Source organism: Camelus bactrianus, chromosome 11 (genome assembly GCF_048773025.1).
Source record: "Camelus bactrianus isolate YW-2024 breed Bactrian camel chromosome 11, ASM4877302v1, whole genome shotgun sequence".
NCBI lineage: Eukaryota > Metazoa > Chordata > Mammalia > Artiodactyla > Camelidae > Camelus > Camelus bactrianus.
Genome location: NC_133549.1, coordinates 39,078,342 through 39,096,216, shown reverse-complemented (window position 1 = coordinate 39,096,216; position 17,875 = coordinate 39,078,342). Strand labels below are relative to the sequence as shown.

At 48.3% G+C, this 17,875-nt stretch overlaps 1 protein-coding gene across 2 annotated transcripts in view; it reads right to left on the bottom strand.

Moving 5' to 3' along the window:
* SH3PXD2A (SH3 and PX domains 2A) overlaps positions 1-17,875 on the bottom strand; it is a 230,861-nt gene that overhangs the window by 181,984 nt on the left and 31,002 nt on the right. The gene's annotated exons all lie outside the window — the stretch shown is intronic.

The window sequence follows — 17,875 nt, the reverse complement described above, 5'->3', positions numbered from 1 at the left end:
AAATTTAAACAGCTAATTTCCACTAGTTATCAAACTTTATGGTGAAGGAGATTCCACAAAGGGCCTTCCAAAATTCCAGATGTCAAGACCTCACCCCTGAAATTCTGCATAAGTAGACCTGGGCTGGGGGTGGGGGGCAGTGCTTAGGGATCTACATTTTATTTTATTTTATTTCAAATTATTTTTATAGAGCAGTTTTAGGTTCACAGAAAAACTGAGAAGTACAGGGAGTTCCCGTTTATCCCCTGCCCCCACACATGCACAGCCTCTTCCGTTATCAACACCCCTCAGCAGAGTGGTGCATTTGTTGAAATTGGGCATCTATGTTTTAAACAAACCACTCCAGGTTATTCTGCCACTGTTGACCCTCAGAACTCACTCTGAACCCGCTTCAGGAGACTAAGTATTTCAGGGATGTGTGATTCATCCCAGTATCCCTATGTCTTAGCTCTGCACCTGGCACAGATCGCATGCTCAGAAAACATTCTGCTGCATTGAACAACCAAACTGACCTTCTGGATGAGAGGTCGGTTTGCAGGATGGAAGTTAGTTTATGGAAGATTTGCAAACTTTTCTGAAATGAAGGAATTTTAGGACCCCATTCCCAATGTCACCCCAGTTCCTAGTGCTCAATCTGGCTGTCTGAGACTACTGCCTCAGGCCACTCTGGAAGGCTCACCTGGTCCAGGAGGTGGGCGGGACTGCTGACTGGAGAATGAGAGAAAGTCACTGGCCCACACAATCTGACCTAATTCCACACCATTTCTGTCCCTCTTACCTAAACCCACACCAAAGACACGCCTTCCTGGGAGAGGTCTTCATTACAGGGAGGGTCCCCTCACACAGTCTCGGGGCTGTTCCACTGAACATCCCCCCTGGTGCTTGCTGTGATTTCTCCAGGTACAGAGTTAAGGGAGGGTGACCCAGCATTAAGACATGGGCAAGACGCCCACCTGCTTCCTCCCTCAGAGGACACTGAGCAGCTGTAGGTCACAGCACTAGTTCCCTTGCCGGGATGCCCCTTCCGTAAGAATCACCTGAGGAGCTCTGTAAAATCCAGATTCCCAGGCCTCTGCCCAGGGACTCTGATTCAGCAGGTCTGAGGGACTGAATCCACCAGAGAGAAGAACAAACTGGCCAGAGAAGCCAGGGTCATAGCCACTGTGAGAAGGAAGGAACATTAGCTAAGAGGAGCAGCATTTAGACACCTTGGCATCAGAGTGGCTAACTTTGCCAGATGCCTGGAGCAGGGCTGTCTTGGTCTGCTCTGGCTGCTAAAACATAATACCACCAACTGGGTGGCTTAGACAGCAACATTTATGTCCCACAGTCATGGAAGCTGGAAGTCCAAGATCAAGGTTCAAGGTTCCTGGTAGAACCCATTTCCTGGCTTGCAGATGGCTGCCTTCTTGCCATATCTTCACATGGTGAAGACAGAGTGAGTTCTAGTCTCTTCTTCTTATAATCCCCTCACTGGGACCCTGCCCTCCTGACCTCATCTAAACATAATTACTTCCCAAAGGTCCCACGTCATACACCATCGCACTGGGGATCAGGGCTTCAGCATGTGGATTTGGGGTGGGTAACAGGGGGAGGGGGCATGAACATTTAGTCCACAGTAAGGATTTTGCACACAGGAGTGTGAGGCTTTATATTTGGCTGCTCAGTCAACAGCCAAGCAAGCAGGCTCTGAATCTAGTCCCTTCCCTATCCGATCTCTATGTCACAGAGTTAGCCTCGTGCAGTGAGGAGTGTTTGTTCTCAAATACATCCAAGGAGAGGGCCATAAAGCAAAGCAAATACACCTGAGTGTTGCCACCCTGAAATGGCGTATTTATGACATGTTTTATGTGATCCCAGTAAGAAAGAACATAAAGTAGAAAGGTCATCCCTATCCTCACAAGCTCAAACTATGATGATAATAAATACATAGGGATATGCTTTGCTTTATATCATATATAAACGTACATCTCATACAATAAATTGTAGAAGCCATTTAGGTAATGGTTACTTCATGCCAGCACAGTGTAAAGCAACCATGTGCATTAGCTCATTTAATCTTCGGGCCAATGAGGTAGCTACCACTATATGCCCATTTTGCACAAGAGGAAGCCGAGGTTCAGAGAAGCCAAATAACTTGCCCAAGATCACACAGCTGGGAAAATACAGGGCAAAGGACTGAACCCAGGTCCAGCTGAGTCTAATTCCCCATGCTCTTAACCACACTGGACTGTCTCCCTATATGTAAATTCAGGAGTGAGGATATTTAAATCAAACAACTTGATCAGACTGAATTTTTAAATAAAGCTTTGGGTGATCTGAAAAGTCTATACAACCCTCATTTAGGGGGTAAACCTAGAGGAACATGAGGCAGGCATGTTAATTCTGAGGGCCCAAGACCAAAAAGAGACAAAACTTGGGGGCCCAGACAGAAATTAGTGGTTAAGAACACTACAAAGCCGGTGGACACAGAGGAAACTCTCATACTAAACTGGCTTCACCAACTGTGGCAGTTGTCACAGGGCTTATAATCCACCCGTCCCGCATGCTGACTCCCAGCTTCTTGGCTCCCAAATCCTGCCTGCTACCTCTGCGCTCCCTCCTGCATCCCCCCCTTCCCGCAGACGCTGCGCATGACCAGGTGAGCCTTCCTGACCTCTGCTGGGGCAGATGCGCCATAAGGAGGCCCCAAGCAGCTGGGCCCTCCTGGGAGAGTGTCTGCACCCGCTCGCAGGCCATTAGACAGCCGTCTTTCTCCCTGGCCAACCAAGCGGGGCCCAGAGGAAGGGCTTAACTGGGGTTTAACATGACCCGTGCTCCCTCCACGCTAGTAATTAGGGGCTTCCCTTCACCTCCCAGAGAGAATTAATCACAGGCTCACTGCCTGTGGCAGCTGGGAGGCCTCTCCTTGTGCAGAGGAGGAACCTAGGACCTGGGATGGCGATTTGCCAGGGAAACAGGCACAGACTTGGAGTCAACCACTCCCGGGTTTCACTCTCAGGACCTTCCTTGTCATCAGCGGTGAGGCCTCAGCGCAGCCGCCCAGACTCACAGACTCTCCCTCTACTTGATGCGCGCAGCCTTCAGGGCTGCTGAGCAGTCGTGCTCACCTCGTTCGTGACAGGGCTGGGACAGGAACACACACCTTCTATTTCCTAGTCTAGGACCAACTAGCACATGACCAAGGCATACCTGCCTTAGAAAGTCCTTTCTCCTTTACTCTTCAAAATAGGTGAAAAGTCATAGGGCATCGTCTCTGTCTAACCCTTTACCTGAACACACATGAAAGACAGGCCCTCTGGTGACTTAGGTGGGGGGGGGGGGTGTGGGTGGGGAAATGAGCCACCATTCCCAGATTCTCCCAAACCTCTGGGATTTGCCAGAGCCCCCCACCCCCATCCCCAGCCTACCCTCCTGGATAAACAGTGTAAATCCTGAGCTGAAGAAATGGTCAGAGACCTCCCTGGAGATAAGCCCAGAGGATCTGCAGACAGCCTTCAGGCCCCTTTCCTACATCTGGGCTGGAGGCTTGTCTGTCTTCTTCCAAACCTTGACCATCCTAGTTATCACTCCAGATGAGCAATGGTGCACAAAACTCCAGCCCAGCTCACACCCCCCACCCCCATATCAGAGTTTCTCAAGCCTCCCTGAGCTGGCCAGGCTGGAAACCCTAGCGATAAACTGCAGAGAAAGAGCAGGTGGAGGGGAAGGGGGACAGGGCAAGGGTCATCGGAGAAAGCCAGCTCTGTTTACTGGGCCTGCATTAGGGGCCCAGATAAACTCTCCTCCGGACCCGGGAGCAGCCAAGATAACATTACCCAGCAGCTGGGTCTCAAGAAAGGTTTGCAATTAAACATCCTGCTTCCACACACTTTACTTGGAGTTATATTTCCCGGGTGGAGTTTCCCTTCCTTCTAGATTTAAAAAATCCATGGATTCAATTTCCCCGGCTCTGGCCATTGCAGGCAGATGGCAAGCATCTAGGAACTGCATCCAGCCTCCCCCAGAGAGGAAGCCCCAGAGTCTCACGTTCACCTGCCACGCTCATGCTCTCCAGAGGGGGATCTCTGGCACAGACACAACTACGGAAACTCCACGCCCCAGTCCCAACAGCCCACCTACTCTGAGGCCATCTTAGGCCGCCTTCCGTCTGCTCAGCTCATTAAGCCCAGAAATGTCTGAGGCTTCTGAGACTTCCGAGTCCTGCTCCTTTCAACAAAGAAATAGCCTTGATGCAAATCAGACCCACAGCTCAACTCCAGAGCACTGAGAATGAAGTCCAGCGCAATTCCCGTGGAGGGAGGTTCGGGATCAGACCTGGGCTGTGACCAGTTAATGACCCAAAGTTATGGCCCAATGATTCCTAGAAGGCCTGGGACCTGCCCACGTTCAGTTAGAAAGTGCCAGTAAGTACCTGCTGCTCCCTTTGCTGGTGAAGAGTACAGTTAGAGGCAAGGACTTGGGAACTGCGGGGGAAATCCTCCATTTTCATGGTGCTGTGGCTCAGTTTACTGGGGAGGCCTTATTTTCCCTGGACCCCTGCCAGCTGCCTCTGGCCCCAGGCCAGATGGAAACTCAGAGACAACCTTCCTTCACCTGCTCACACTAACAAAGGGTGGGATTAGTTGGCTAGGACTAAGGCCGTCGCATACAGTTACATAAGTTGTTCTCTGCACAAAGACTGCCTGGGACAAGCAGGGGCTGAAATTTAACCTATACTCTGAACCCCGAACTGTGCACCCTGGCTCAGGTCTGCAGGCACACAGAGAAAGGAGCACCTCATCCTAATGCATACAGAATAGTTCTGGCCATGACACAGCACCTTGTCCCTTGGCTGGGTTGTCATTACTTTCAGGGTCCCTGACGTTACAGCATCTCCTCATGACCCAGGTCTTCAGCTTCCCCAGATCTTCTAGATGGAAGGATGCTTAACACTTGGGACTGACTGCTAAAGGCTATGGCTCCAGAAGTCTGAAGGAATACATTCCAACAGCCAGTAAAGGGGAATTCACATTTAGGGACATGATCGCTGCTCTGGCTTCTTGCTGGGAAAGTTCATCATGTCAAGTTCTTCTCCAAGAAGATGATGCCAGCCCATCTAAGGTACCAACTGGCTCTAATCTTCTACTCAAAGGGCCCCATGTACTAAGTCCTATCACAGGCAGGGTAGTCCCAAATTAGGCCAGGCCGATCCTCAGGACCCAGGCCACCCAGCAGAGCACAGAACACCCGGGCTGCTGCTCCCAGGGCAAGTGGCTCCACCAAATGCTGGGCTGATGCCCCTTCTCCCCACTACTGGGGCCCAGTACCCCACCAGTAAGCAGCAAAGGCCCTGGTGTCAAAGAGCCCCCTTGACAATACTTGGCTGCACCCAGATTGAAAGCCCCCCAGATTCTATCCTCTGACCTGGACCCACTAGCCTAGCAAGTCTGTGCTCATCTCTTGGGATGCTCATAGTCTGCTTTGCACAATTAGCCAGTTATTCTGTCTGCGTTTGTTTGCTAACTGTTGGCTCAGAACAACCCAGCACGAGACACATGCTATATCCCCATCCATTTAACATGGGTGACTACGCCCTCCCGGCTCTCCCCATAGGCAGCATCTCTCTTCTCCCCACTTCCCCCGAGGCTCCCCAGGCCTGCCAGTCCACTGGGCACACTGAAATATGACCAGCTGGCTGATGAGTGAAAACCCACGGGGTCTGAAACACCAAAGAGGTCACTAGCAGCAACACTTGGGGACTGCCCACTCCCCCTCCCACCTACCACCTCCAGAAGCAAAGCCTCCATGGCCAAGGGGCAGAATACAAATATATTGGGCTCAGTGAAAAGGTCTTTGCCAACCCAAAACCGTCCCAGCAAAATCAAGTTCAATGGCCTGTGGCCACCTGGCTGCAGACCTGTGCCAAATGGCCCTCATCTGGGAAAAGGTCTTTTTTTCCTTTTCGAGTTTTATTTGAGATATAATTGACATACAGCACTGTATAAGCCCAAGGCGTACAGCATAGTGATCTGACTTACATCATGAAATGATTACCACAATCAGCTTAGTGAATACCCATCATTTCATATAGATAGAACATTAAAGAAACAGAAAAAAAAATCTTTTTCGTTGTGATGAGAACTCTTAGGATTTACTCTCTTAACAACTTTCACGTATAACATACAGCAGTGTTAATTATACCCACCATGTTATACATTACACCCCTGGCGCTTCTTTATCTTATGAGTGGGCATTTGTACCTTTTGACTGCCTTCATCCAATTCCTCCTCCCCTACCCCACTCTGGTAACCATAAATCTGATCTCTTTTCCATGAGCTTGTTTGTTTTTGAAATATAATTGACCTACAACACTATGTTAGTTCTTGGTACACAACACGGTGATTCGGTATTTCTATACATTTCAAAATGATCACCACAGTAAGTCTAGTTACCTTCTGTCACCACACAAAGATATTACATAATTATTGACTATATTCACCATGCTGTAATTTCATCCCTGTGACTCACTTATTTTATAGCTCAAAGTCTGTACCTCTTAATCTCCTCCGCCTATTTTTCTCTTTCCCCCACCCCCTCCCCTCTGGCAACCACCTGTTTGTTCTCTGTATCTATGACTCTGTTTCTGTTGTTTGTTCTTTCTTTTTGTTTTTAAAATTCCACATATAAGTGAAATGACACAGTATTTAGCTTTCTCTGTCTGATTTATTCTCACTTAAAGTAATATCATCTAGGTCCATTCATATTGTCGCAAATGGTAAGATTGCATTCTTTTTATGGCTGAGTAACATTCCATTATATATGAATATGTACCACATCTCTTTATCTGTTCATCTGTTGATGGGCATTTAGGTTGCTTCCTCATCTTGGCTATTGTAAATAATGTTGTAATGAACATAAGGATGCATGTATCTTTTATAATTAGTGTTTTCATTTTTTTTTTTCAGATAAATACCCAAAAGAGGAGTTGCTGGATTGTTCGGTAGTTCTAGTTTTAATTTCTTGAAGAACCTCCACACTTTCCAGAGTGGCTGCACCAATGTACATTCCCACCAACAGTGCATGAGGATTCCTGTTTCTCCACATCCTCGCCAACGTTCATTATTTGTTGTCTTTTTGATAACAGTCATTCTGACAGGTGTGAAGTGATAGCTCGTTGTAGTTTTGATTAGCATTTGGGTAAAAGGGTTTTTCAAGAGATTTGGAGGAGGGGATGATCAGCAGGCTCCTAAACCATATCAAATACCTTTGAGTGTTTCCAAGGTAGCCGGCACCCTCAGTGCCTGCCATCCTTCCCACGAATCGCAGGCCTCGATTGTTTATTTAACTTGGAGGGTGGTGTATAGGCAAGAGGATCTGGAGGAAGCTTCCACATCACTGGTACCTCCATATATTCTCCTGCAAGATGGGGGTAATCGTGGTCACCTCACTCTGGGACTATTGTGAGGATTCAGGATCTAACCCTGTATCTCCCAATTAGAACAGAAGCTCCCTGAAGGCAGATCTTGGCATTCTAATGCTCAGCAAGACACTTGACACCTAAGAGGTGCTTACTTAACGTTCCCTAAGTAAGTAAAGGAACAAAGGAACCAGCAGATGTCGAGTAAGTGGTTTCGTGCCACGCTAGAGATGGGGCACAGTCCCCGACCTCCAGGCTCTCCCAACTCAGCTGGGGCAACCGGACTCACACATACAAATCAGGTAGGGAAACAGTGCCAGATGGAGTGATTGGGTACCAAAAAGTCAGGCTCAGAAAGGACCAAGGTAGCACTGGTATCATGGAAAAGAGAAATGGCTTTGAAAACATTTGATGAAAACATTTAAACTTTAGCTCCAACACCATTCTGCTGTGTGGGCCTGGGCATGTGTTTTAGCCTCTCTGAGTCAGGGTCTCTTTCGCTGCAAAGGGTGGCTCATCACAGGAGCTTCCCAATGAATGTGACGATGCACGTTGGGGTGCTTAGCACAGGGCCTGGCACATGGTAAGTGCCCAGTGAACCTTAGCTGTTTAGACTCTCTGGAAAAGGTGGGGAGAGGTGGGGAACTGACTTCTTTCCATTTGCCAGGAGACTTGGATCATGACACCAGGAATAGGAGTAGGAGGGGAGCAGGAAGTGAGAAACAGGGATGCAGACAGACAGGGGCAGGGGAACACCACACACACACACACGCACACAGACACACACACCCCACTACTAATAACAAGCCCGGCCTGGGAAAGGAGAAGAAGAAAAATAACTCTGCTGCCCAGGCCGGGGAGGACAATGCCCATCCTCAGGAGCACCTCGCTGAAAGGATGGACGAGCCGTGGCAGGTCTCTCGGGGTCGCAGGCTTTTTTTTTCCTTTTTTTTTTTCATGTTTCCTGGAGGGGAAATGAGTGTGCAAAGTAGGAGCTCCCAGGACTTACACACCCTATGCGGACCTTAAAAAAAGGTTCAGCTGTCAAAGCTCTTGCCTTACAATCACCAGAACTAGGGCAGAAATGACAGGAAGAGCCAGTTTTCACAATCCTTTTTCTTAAATGCACAAACCAGTGGTCTCATTAGGAGTAACAAGAAGAGCCAGGCCCATTTACTGAGCACTTGCTGTCTTCTGGGCCTTGCTAAGCATTTTATTCATATGATCTCATGTAATCTTTACAATGATTCTGTGACGCAGGCGCTGTTATCACCTCCAGTTGATGGAAGAAGAGAAAGAGAGAAATAACTGATCTACCTGAAGTCCTAGGGGCGGACGGAGGTCAGTTCAAACGTGGCGTCATGACCACTTCGTCCTCTTCGATAACTACGCCAGATTGCCTGGAGTCAGGCAGAGCCCCTGCCACAAGGATTTGCTCTGTTGATCAGCTGCCCCACGTGCAGGTGACCGATCAGTCAGTACTGAGGCCACCCATGCAGCAGTAGGGTATGGAGCCCTCTATGGGGACCAGCACTATTGTGCATGGTTTAGAATCAATCCAATCGGCTACACGAAAAGTTGTTCCTTTCTCTGAGCCTCCACTCTCCATCCACAAAATGGGGGTGATAACACCTGCCTCACTGTGAAGATGAATGAGAGCACAAGTAAAGCAAACCACGGTGACGGGGATACCATAGCTGCTCAGTAATGTGACCTCTCTTCCCCACCTTTCCCTTCAAAGTGCCTAGCATGCTCTCCTGCACTCTTGGAGTTTTAGCCTTTTCCCTAGAAGTTTCTGGGGGGCACCAATTAGCCCTGGGTCAAGAAAGGAAGGCACTGTGGTTTCTAGGGCTCTGGGTGTGGTCCCCACTGCACGCTCTTCAGAGTCCCTGAAAGCACATGGTTGAACCTTTGTACCTTCCTCCCTCCAGCTCTGCCACCTCCCTCTGGTCGCAAGCCAGCTTATCAGAGCAAACACGTCTGACCACCTTGAACCAGCAGGTGCTCCAATGGAGAGGTAGTGGGTGTCTTGGGTAATGCCCAGGAGCCCTGAGAGTGCGGCAGGGTGCCCAGGCTAGAGGGAGGAGGCTCACCCTACTGTGGAAATCAAGAAAAATTCTAGATGCATATTGACATTAAGAACCTAGAGTCTTGGAAACCTTAAACAAACATATCGTCTCCCAAACCATGAAAAAGATCACGCTCCTGGGCTTCCAAGGGGCTTAGACACAGTCCAGTGGATCTAGGAAAATACTGGAAAGGAGGATTCTAGCCCCACACACTCCCCAGTCAAAGACTGACCCAGGCCTGCTGACCTGGACACATACATCCTGTGAACGTGCCCCACTCCCCCGTCACACCCTGGAGAGCAAGGCAAAGGTTAACACACACAGTTTGGTTTCCTCTTCCTGGGAAACACTGCAGCCAGGCAAGGCCAGAGGCCAGCGGCCTCCTCCACACACAGCCTGCAGGGGAAGTGACCCCACCGTTTCCTCCCCGCCATCTGACACACTCACACCTTCCTCTCTGCTGTGCTCAGCAAAGCTCGACTTTTGACACAAGTCAAATTGCTGTCATTAGGAATTTTGTTGCATAGAGTAGACCGGAACAGTTTTTTTCAAGAGCATTTTGTCAGTCTCTACCCCAAACGTGCATTCTCTTTGACTCAGCAATTTCACCTCTAAGAATTTATCTACACGAGTGTGTGTGTATGTGTGAGTGTTTATGTATATAAAGATGTTCATTGCAGCACTGTTGGAACAGCAAAAAATAAGGAATATTAACTGGCTACCAATTTAAAAAATGGGCAAATTGTGATTCATACACCTGTTAAAGATAAGGTGAATCTTTCTGTGTCATTAAGCAAAAATATTCACAGTACATTGAGAAAAGAAAAAACAGATTACAAAACAATATGTATAGTACAATTAGATTTATTTTGGGGGAGGTGTGTATGGGGGTTTGTGCATGTGCACATATATATGTACACTTTAAAAATCTGGAAAAATGCCACAAACTGATAATCACGGTTATTTGGGTTAAGGAGAAACAGAATAGTTTCACTTTATACATGTCTATACTATTTAATTTCTTTTGACTATGCTTGGCTTTCATAATTTAAAACAAGATTTCTAACTTATAAAACAATTGTGTTCTCTTAGCCTGTCTTCTGGCTACTGCCAGCTCCTAGATATTCTGCTAACATCCAATATGTGCTCATTCTTGGGGAGCTGCAGGGGAGTCCAAGTTCAACCTTGAGCTCTTGAAGCCAAGGTCTGCAACCCTGTCTACACACGTACCATCACCAACAGTGCTTTAACAACACTGCCTCCCAGCCCCACCTCATACCATTTAAATCAGAATCTCGGAAGGTGAGGTGGAAACTGGGAGTTTTCAGAACTCCCCAAGTGAGTCTACAGGTTGTTACAGGTTGAGAACCACTTAAGGTGGGCCAATACGGAAAAGATCACTGGACTAGCTGGGAAAAAAAAAACTCTTTAAGTAGAAAGCAATACTGTAGTGTAATTTGTACTATGAAGAGTCAGCTCTGCCTTCAAGAGGTTCTAGTTAGGGAGTTTGTAATCAGTGCTTTTGCTCAAAGTTCTGCCTCCAGGTCTGGAATTCACCAGTTCAAGTGGGGAGAAGAAAACAAGGAGACAGGGGTACATTCGTTCTGAGCTGTGGCTGTGCCTTCACTTTCTTTGGCCACCTGTGACTGCCCCTGCCTCCACTGGGCCTGTATCAGCGACTCAGGGGTCAGAGTCCAGCCCTTTTTGGCTCCAGGAGGAACAGCTGAAAGAATTAGAGGTGCTGAGTCCAGGGAAGGTATTTAAGAGACACACAACAGCTGGTTTCAAATATTTAAAGGACTATCAGTACGGGAGGTTCCACTGCAGTTGTTCCCAAAGGAAGGCGGTGGATAATGAGCTCAAATGATAGGAAAACAGGAAGAACCTTCCAATGGGAGTTGTCCAAGGATGGAAGGGGCTGTCATGTGAAGTAATGGGACCGTCAGGGCAGGAGGTGAGTGACCACCTATCTGTGATGAGGCTGGGAAACCCCCTCCCACTCAGCCCTCCAACTCCCAACCCAAAAGGCCAGACACTTAGAAAGTTTCAGCAAAATCCATTGGGAATATAGCTTCTTTAACAAAAAGTTTTCTGCTCTCAACAAACACATCCCAAGCACTAGCTGAGTGTCAATGTCTGTACTAGTGCTGGACACACCAGCAGTGAGCCAGCCAGGCTGTCCCCATGGAGCATCAGACACATGTAAGATCATTTCTGACAGTGCAGTGACCGAAACTGACTGCAAGGGAGGTGGCTTCTTCAGCCAGATGATCAGGGAAGGCCTCTCTCAGGAGGAAATGTTTGAACTGAGAAAATGCAAATGAGCCAGCTGGGGAGGTGGGTGGGACTTCAGTTTGACTCAATCCAAAATTGGAAGGAAACCCTACCGCACATCATATATGAAAATTAACAAAATGGGTCATATACCTCAACATGAGCCATAAAATTATAAAAGTCTTAGAAGAAAACATAGGCACGAATCTTCATGACCTTGGACTAGTCAATGCCTTCTAAGATATGACACCAAAAATACACAATCAAAAAAAGAAATAGATAAATTGGACTTCATAAATACTAAAAGCTTCTGTGCTTCAAAGGATATCAGCAAAAAAGTAAAAAGACAATCTATAGAATGGGAGAAGATATTTGCAAATCATGTATCTGATAAGGGACTTGTGTCTAGGTTATAAAAAGAACTCTTTCAACTCAATATAAAAATAAATAAATAACCCAACTTAAAAATGGGCAAAGGATCTGAATAGACTTCTCTCCAAAGAAGATGCACAAATGGCCAATAAACACAAGAAGAGCTGCTCAACATCATTAGCCATCAAGGAAATGCAAATCAAAACTATAATAAAGTACCATTTCACATTCACTAGGATGGCTATAATTAGACAGATAAGAATGTGTTGACAAGGATGTAGAGTGATTGAAACCTCCATACGTTGCTGGTGGCAATGCAAAATAGTGTGCAACTGCTTTGGAAAGCAGTCTGACAGTTCTTCAAATAGTTAAACATAGACTGACCATATGACCCAGCAAATGTATTCCAAGGTATCTACCCAAGAGGAATGAAAACTCATGTCCACACAAAAACTTGTATGTGAAGGTTCATAGCAGCACTGTATTACAAACTATTATATTTACTACATAATAATCAAAAAGTGAAAACAACCCAAATGTCCACCAACTAATGAGTGGATAAATAAAATGATGTATATAGCCATACAATGGAATATTATCCAGTAATAAAAAGGAATGAACCTTGAAAAGATGCTTAAATGAAAGAAGCCAGACACAAAAGGCCACATTTTATATGATTCCATTTATGTGAAAATGCCAGAAAAGGCCAATCTATAGTGACAGAAATAGATTAGTGGTTGCCTAGGGCTGAGGGTGACACTGGAAGAAATGGGGAGTGACTGCTAATGGGATTACTTTTGGGGATGATGAAAATGTTCTAAAATTGACTGTGGTGAAGGTTCCCCATTATTTGTGAAAATACTAAAACCCATTGAATTGTATGCTTTAAATGAGTGAATTGTATGATATGTGAATTATATCTCAATAAAGCTGTTTTTAAAATATTAGAAGGGAAAAGATGTCACTCTCAGTTAAGGAGTTCTTGCCAGAAAGGGCTCCATCTCTCCATCCTTTCAGCCTGTCTAATTTCTCCAAGGTCCAGTCAAGACGTACCACCTCCTGGAAGCCTCCCTGGACTGCCTCAGCCCTGTTGCTCCCTCTGCCCCTTCATCCAGGGCACAGCAAGGTTGTGTAGGTAGGGGTCTTGTCACATCCATTAGTCCTGGAGGAAACAATCCCAGGCCTCTGTGACTCCCAGGGGGCAGACCACCAGCACTGCACATAGAAGGTGTACCTGGCTAATTAAGGAGAAAGCCTGGTTTAAAATGCACCTGACTACCCAGGCTCAGCAAGAAGAGACCGGGTCCTCTTCCAAAGATGACTAGAAAGAAATAAAGCCGGAAACACCCCGCTCTCTTTGCCTGGAGAGTTCGCTGGCCGCGGCAAAGCCTGGCGCGCAGTAAAACTTTCCCAATCAAGCAGCAAAACTGGGAACGCCATCAGCTCCTGTTTGGCTTCCAGGACAGGGAAACTGCACTTAAAATCCACTAACCCTGCTCTGACCTTGGAAACGCCCACAGAGTAATTGCAGAACTAGGTGAATCTGCTCACCTGCCCTAGAAACATGTTTCTCCATCTGCTCATGGTCCTGACCCTGGAGTTTGGCCCAATCTCCTTTCATCTGATCCTATGCAGCCCTTGCCCTCCTCCAGGCCTCATAACCTCTCTGCCCATAGTCTTCTGCCCCTTTTCCAAAACCGAGAAGGGCACCCATAGCTAAAGCACTCACTTCAGCACCGGAGACCCAGACTGCCAATTTCACATGTAGCCATTCCCCAGACCTGTTCCCAGGTCTGTCCTCAACTGGGTCACAAACTCCTTGAAAGCAAATGTTTTATCCCGACTCTTATTTTCCTTACAATATATAAGGATATTGGGCAGGTGGTAGGTCCTCAATAAAGACATGTCATTTCTGTCTGATAAAATTCAGTTCAGTTCTGTAAAGAAGTATTGAGTGCTGAGCTCCACACTAGACACGGGCAACCCAGAGTCAAATAAAATATAGTCCTGGCCCCAGGGGAGCTCCTGGACTGGTGAGAAAGAGTGGCATTAATGGATAATTTGCTTTGGAGGCTAGACTGAGACATGTGCATGATCCTGGGGGAACACAGAGGAGAGGCACGAAGCCAAGATGGCTTCCTGGAGGAGGTGATGCTGGAGGTGAGGGAAGGGTGAAAGATGAAAGTTAGCTGGGCAAAGAGGTGAGTGTGGGTGAGGGTGGTGGTGGTGGGAGGGCGTCTTAAGCAGAAGAAAAGGCATAGACCAAGGCTGGGAGGGGTGGTGCCTAATAGCCTGAGCTGGGTAGAGAACCAAGAGCAGCTGGAGTGACTGCAGCTCCTAAGAACCTAAGGCAGTAAGTGGCAGAAGGTGAGCGAAGGGTCCCTGGCTCTGAGGCTGGAGGGAAAGATGGGGGCAGGGAGAGTAGGAAGGGAAGAAAGCAGAGAAACAGAGGTCAAGCTGAAGTGTTTTTCGGGTGGGAAACGTGGAATGGTTTGGGATTGGAGAGGGAGGGAAAACAGGTGTGGGGAGAGCTCAGGACTGAGGGAGGAAGAGACAAGGATGGAGGAGCCCAGGAGGACCAGGCGCAGATGATGAGAATCAGAGCAGGGAAATGGGGTCTTGGAAGGAGCACTTGGAGACCGAGAAATCCTGCCCCAAGAGCACTGGGACCCCAGGCGGACCACAGTCAGGATGCAACAGAATGGCTAGGACAGAGCTCAGAGTTGGGAATAAGGACACCCCAGTTCCTGGCAGGGCATGGGGTGCCTTGCTGCTCGCTGGTAGACAGCACAAAGATTGACACCTAGAGAAGGTCGATGCAGGGAAAGCGGACACAGCTCTGCAAAAGGAGAGGGATCAAGCCTGGAAGTCAGAGGCTTTGTTTTCTGCTCTCTTAGTTCACAGGCTCCAGATCCAAGAGCCAACTTTATAAACCTCCCCTCTCTCCCCTAAACTTGGCTCAGAGGACAGAGCCATTTGTGATGAAGAAAGAGGGTAGCAGGTCACCTCTTCTGAGCCCCTGACCCACTTCTCTGGCCTGCTGTGTGGCCAGAGGAGACCCCTTTTCTCTGCCACAGCCGACTCCAGGACGTCATTTGCTCCAGGGTCCCCTCGGGGAAGAGGCAGAGGGACCTGCCAAGCCGGCTGGAGAAGAGCCTCGCACAGCGGCCAGGGAAGCCTGCCAGAGGCTGCATCTGGCTGGGCTTCCCGCACCGATTCCCCATCTGGCCAAGGCTTGGAGGTGAGAGGAGAAACACACAGCCGGCCTCCTCCCCCAGCGCCCCCCAAAGTCACGTCATCCAGGCATTCCCACTGGGAGGGTGGCCCCCTCCCTCTGACCTCAGCCTGTTTCACTTGGCCAGAGCCCACCCCCAGGGAGCAGACCCCCTACCCACACCCTCGCTCACACCCAGGCCCATGCAGGGAAAGGCGTGAGCTATAGATTCCAGCCCTCCCAGGCCACACACCGAAGCCCCTCCCAGCCCTGTCTTCTGAGATGCCAGCTGGGCTGCAGAGTGGGGCTGGGGGCTGGGACGCTTGGCCAGAACACTGCAGGCCCCTCGTCCATCATCTTCCACTCTCTACATGGACTCTCCCTCCAGCTTAAACCAAGGCGTCAGGTCTGGGGAGAAAAGACAGGCAGGTCCAATGGGTGGCGTCCAACAGCTTCCGGTACTAAATCCTAGCTTTGCCTCTTATGTGGTGTAAGAAAAATTGGTGCATAAATTATCTCATTTCTCTGAACTTCCATTTCCTCACCTGTAAACTGAGGGTAATAAGACATGCCTTGGACGGTTTGAGTGATGATTAAATGGGAAAACGTATCCAAAATGCTTAGCAAACGCCTGGCCTGCAGCAAACACACAATGTCTGGTAGTTCCTTCCTTTTATTTCCCAGCCTCCTCCAGCGGCAGTGCCTAAGGCTTGGCCCCACCTGCCCGATCGCCATCAGCTGGCTCCAAACACAAGAGGTAAATGTGTTATTGTTATTTTCCTATTGACTTCATTTTTCTTATTTATTTTGGTACTTACTTATCCTGGGAGATAGACAACTTTTCTGGGTGTTTTACATACTGCGCACAAAAGCAACTTTGGTAAATTTGCTATTTGAAATATACTCTCCTCTAACGGGGTGCTTCCTATGTAGATATAACCCCTAGCAGCCCAAGTTCCCCACAGACATACTTAGGTTCTCCCTGGCATCCTGCCATGCCCCCCCACTCCCTTAATCCCAAAAGCAGTGCATCCGCCACCAAGCCCCCCACCCAGCTGTCCAATCACAAGCTCTGCCCTGATGCACGGCCTGGCATTGAGCGGGGAGAGGAGCAGCACTTTCCTGCCTGTTAAGGACGAGAACTCCAGGAAGCTCACAGCAAGCCCCGGGCAGCCCCTGGGGTGGGGGCAGCAAAGAGGCTCACTTCCAACTCACAGCCCCAGAGGAAACTGATCTAAACACCACCAAGCCCACCCACCTACCCAGGGAACAATCCTCTAAATCCAAACTAGTGAGTTGAACCACCCAACAGAAAAAATTTTCATGTGCCAAGAATGTAAATAGGCATCTACCGAAAAAGAAGTACAAAAGATTAATCCCTCCATGGAAAGACACTCAACCTCACGAGTAATTGAAAAAGAAATCAGAACTACAAGATATTCTGTTTCTTTAGCTGACTGGCAAAACATTCAAGTTTGGTGGGTCCCAGTGCTAATGAAGGTACGAGGAAACAGACGCGTCTCGTACGCTGTAGGAGGGGAGTGAGTTCTTTTAGGAGGGCCATTTGCCAGTATACATCAAAATGAGAAAAGCAAACTCTTTGACACACCAACTCCCCTGCTAGAAATTTATCCAGGGGATAAACTCACAAAAGTGTGTCAAGTTACGTGTTCAAGGCTGTTTTAGGCAATATCCATCAAGTTGTTCTGGGACAGCCTCAAAATTAAGTATTTTGCAATTATCATCCCTAGAGCAAGGTCTTCTAGTTTTGCCCAAAGGGAGGTCATGCCAAGGAAGAAGAGAAAGTTATGAGAGAATCAGTCCTTTTGTATAAACAGTCTTTAAGGCAGTACTGACTTTGTCTAAGAAAGTGTTATTCCCTACCATGCTTCTATTGGTCTGGCTTTAACCATTCCCTACCAGGACTGGACACCTGGTCCTGGTCGGCCACATCACAGAGAACTGCAACTTTCATGGCACCTGAGGAAAGGACAGAAGCCACCCGAACAAGGGCCAAGTAGGCTCCATGCTGGAGGCAGCCATACATACATAAGCTCAGGGGACACATACACCAAACCTGAGCATGGGTACGAGTTGGGTCCCCAACAGATAGAAAAAGATGCTAAGGTTCAGAGAGAGAGTAAGTGACTTGACCAGGTCACATAGCCAGGATACACTAGGCTTGGATTCCAATCCCTATGTTCTTTCCCACCTTATGGTGCAGCCTCAGGCCAGGAAAGTGGAGGGAGCTTGGGGATGGGAGGCAGGGAGGAGCCTGCAGAAGCAGCTGAGCCGAGGGAAGAGGGGCCAGCGGGCAGGGGGTAGGCCTTGGCTGGGACAGCCAAGCCAGGCCAGTCAGCTAGCCAAGGCCTTACTCCCCACTGGAGTGATGAGAAAAGACATCTCAGCACCCACACTGCCACTCTCCACCTGGGAGTGCTCTCCTATGCTGTCCCCTGCCAGCTGATGCCCACTCCCTGTCCCCTAAGAGGAAGCTCATGGGTCTGTGGGGCTATTTTGAAAGACTGAAGCCTGTGGACTGTACCC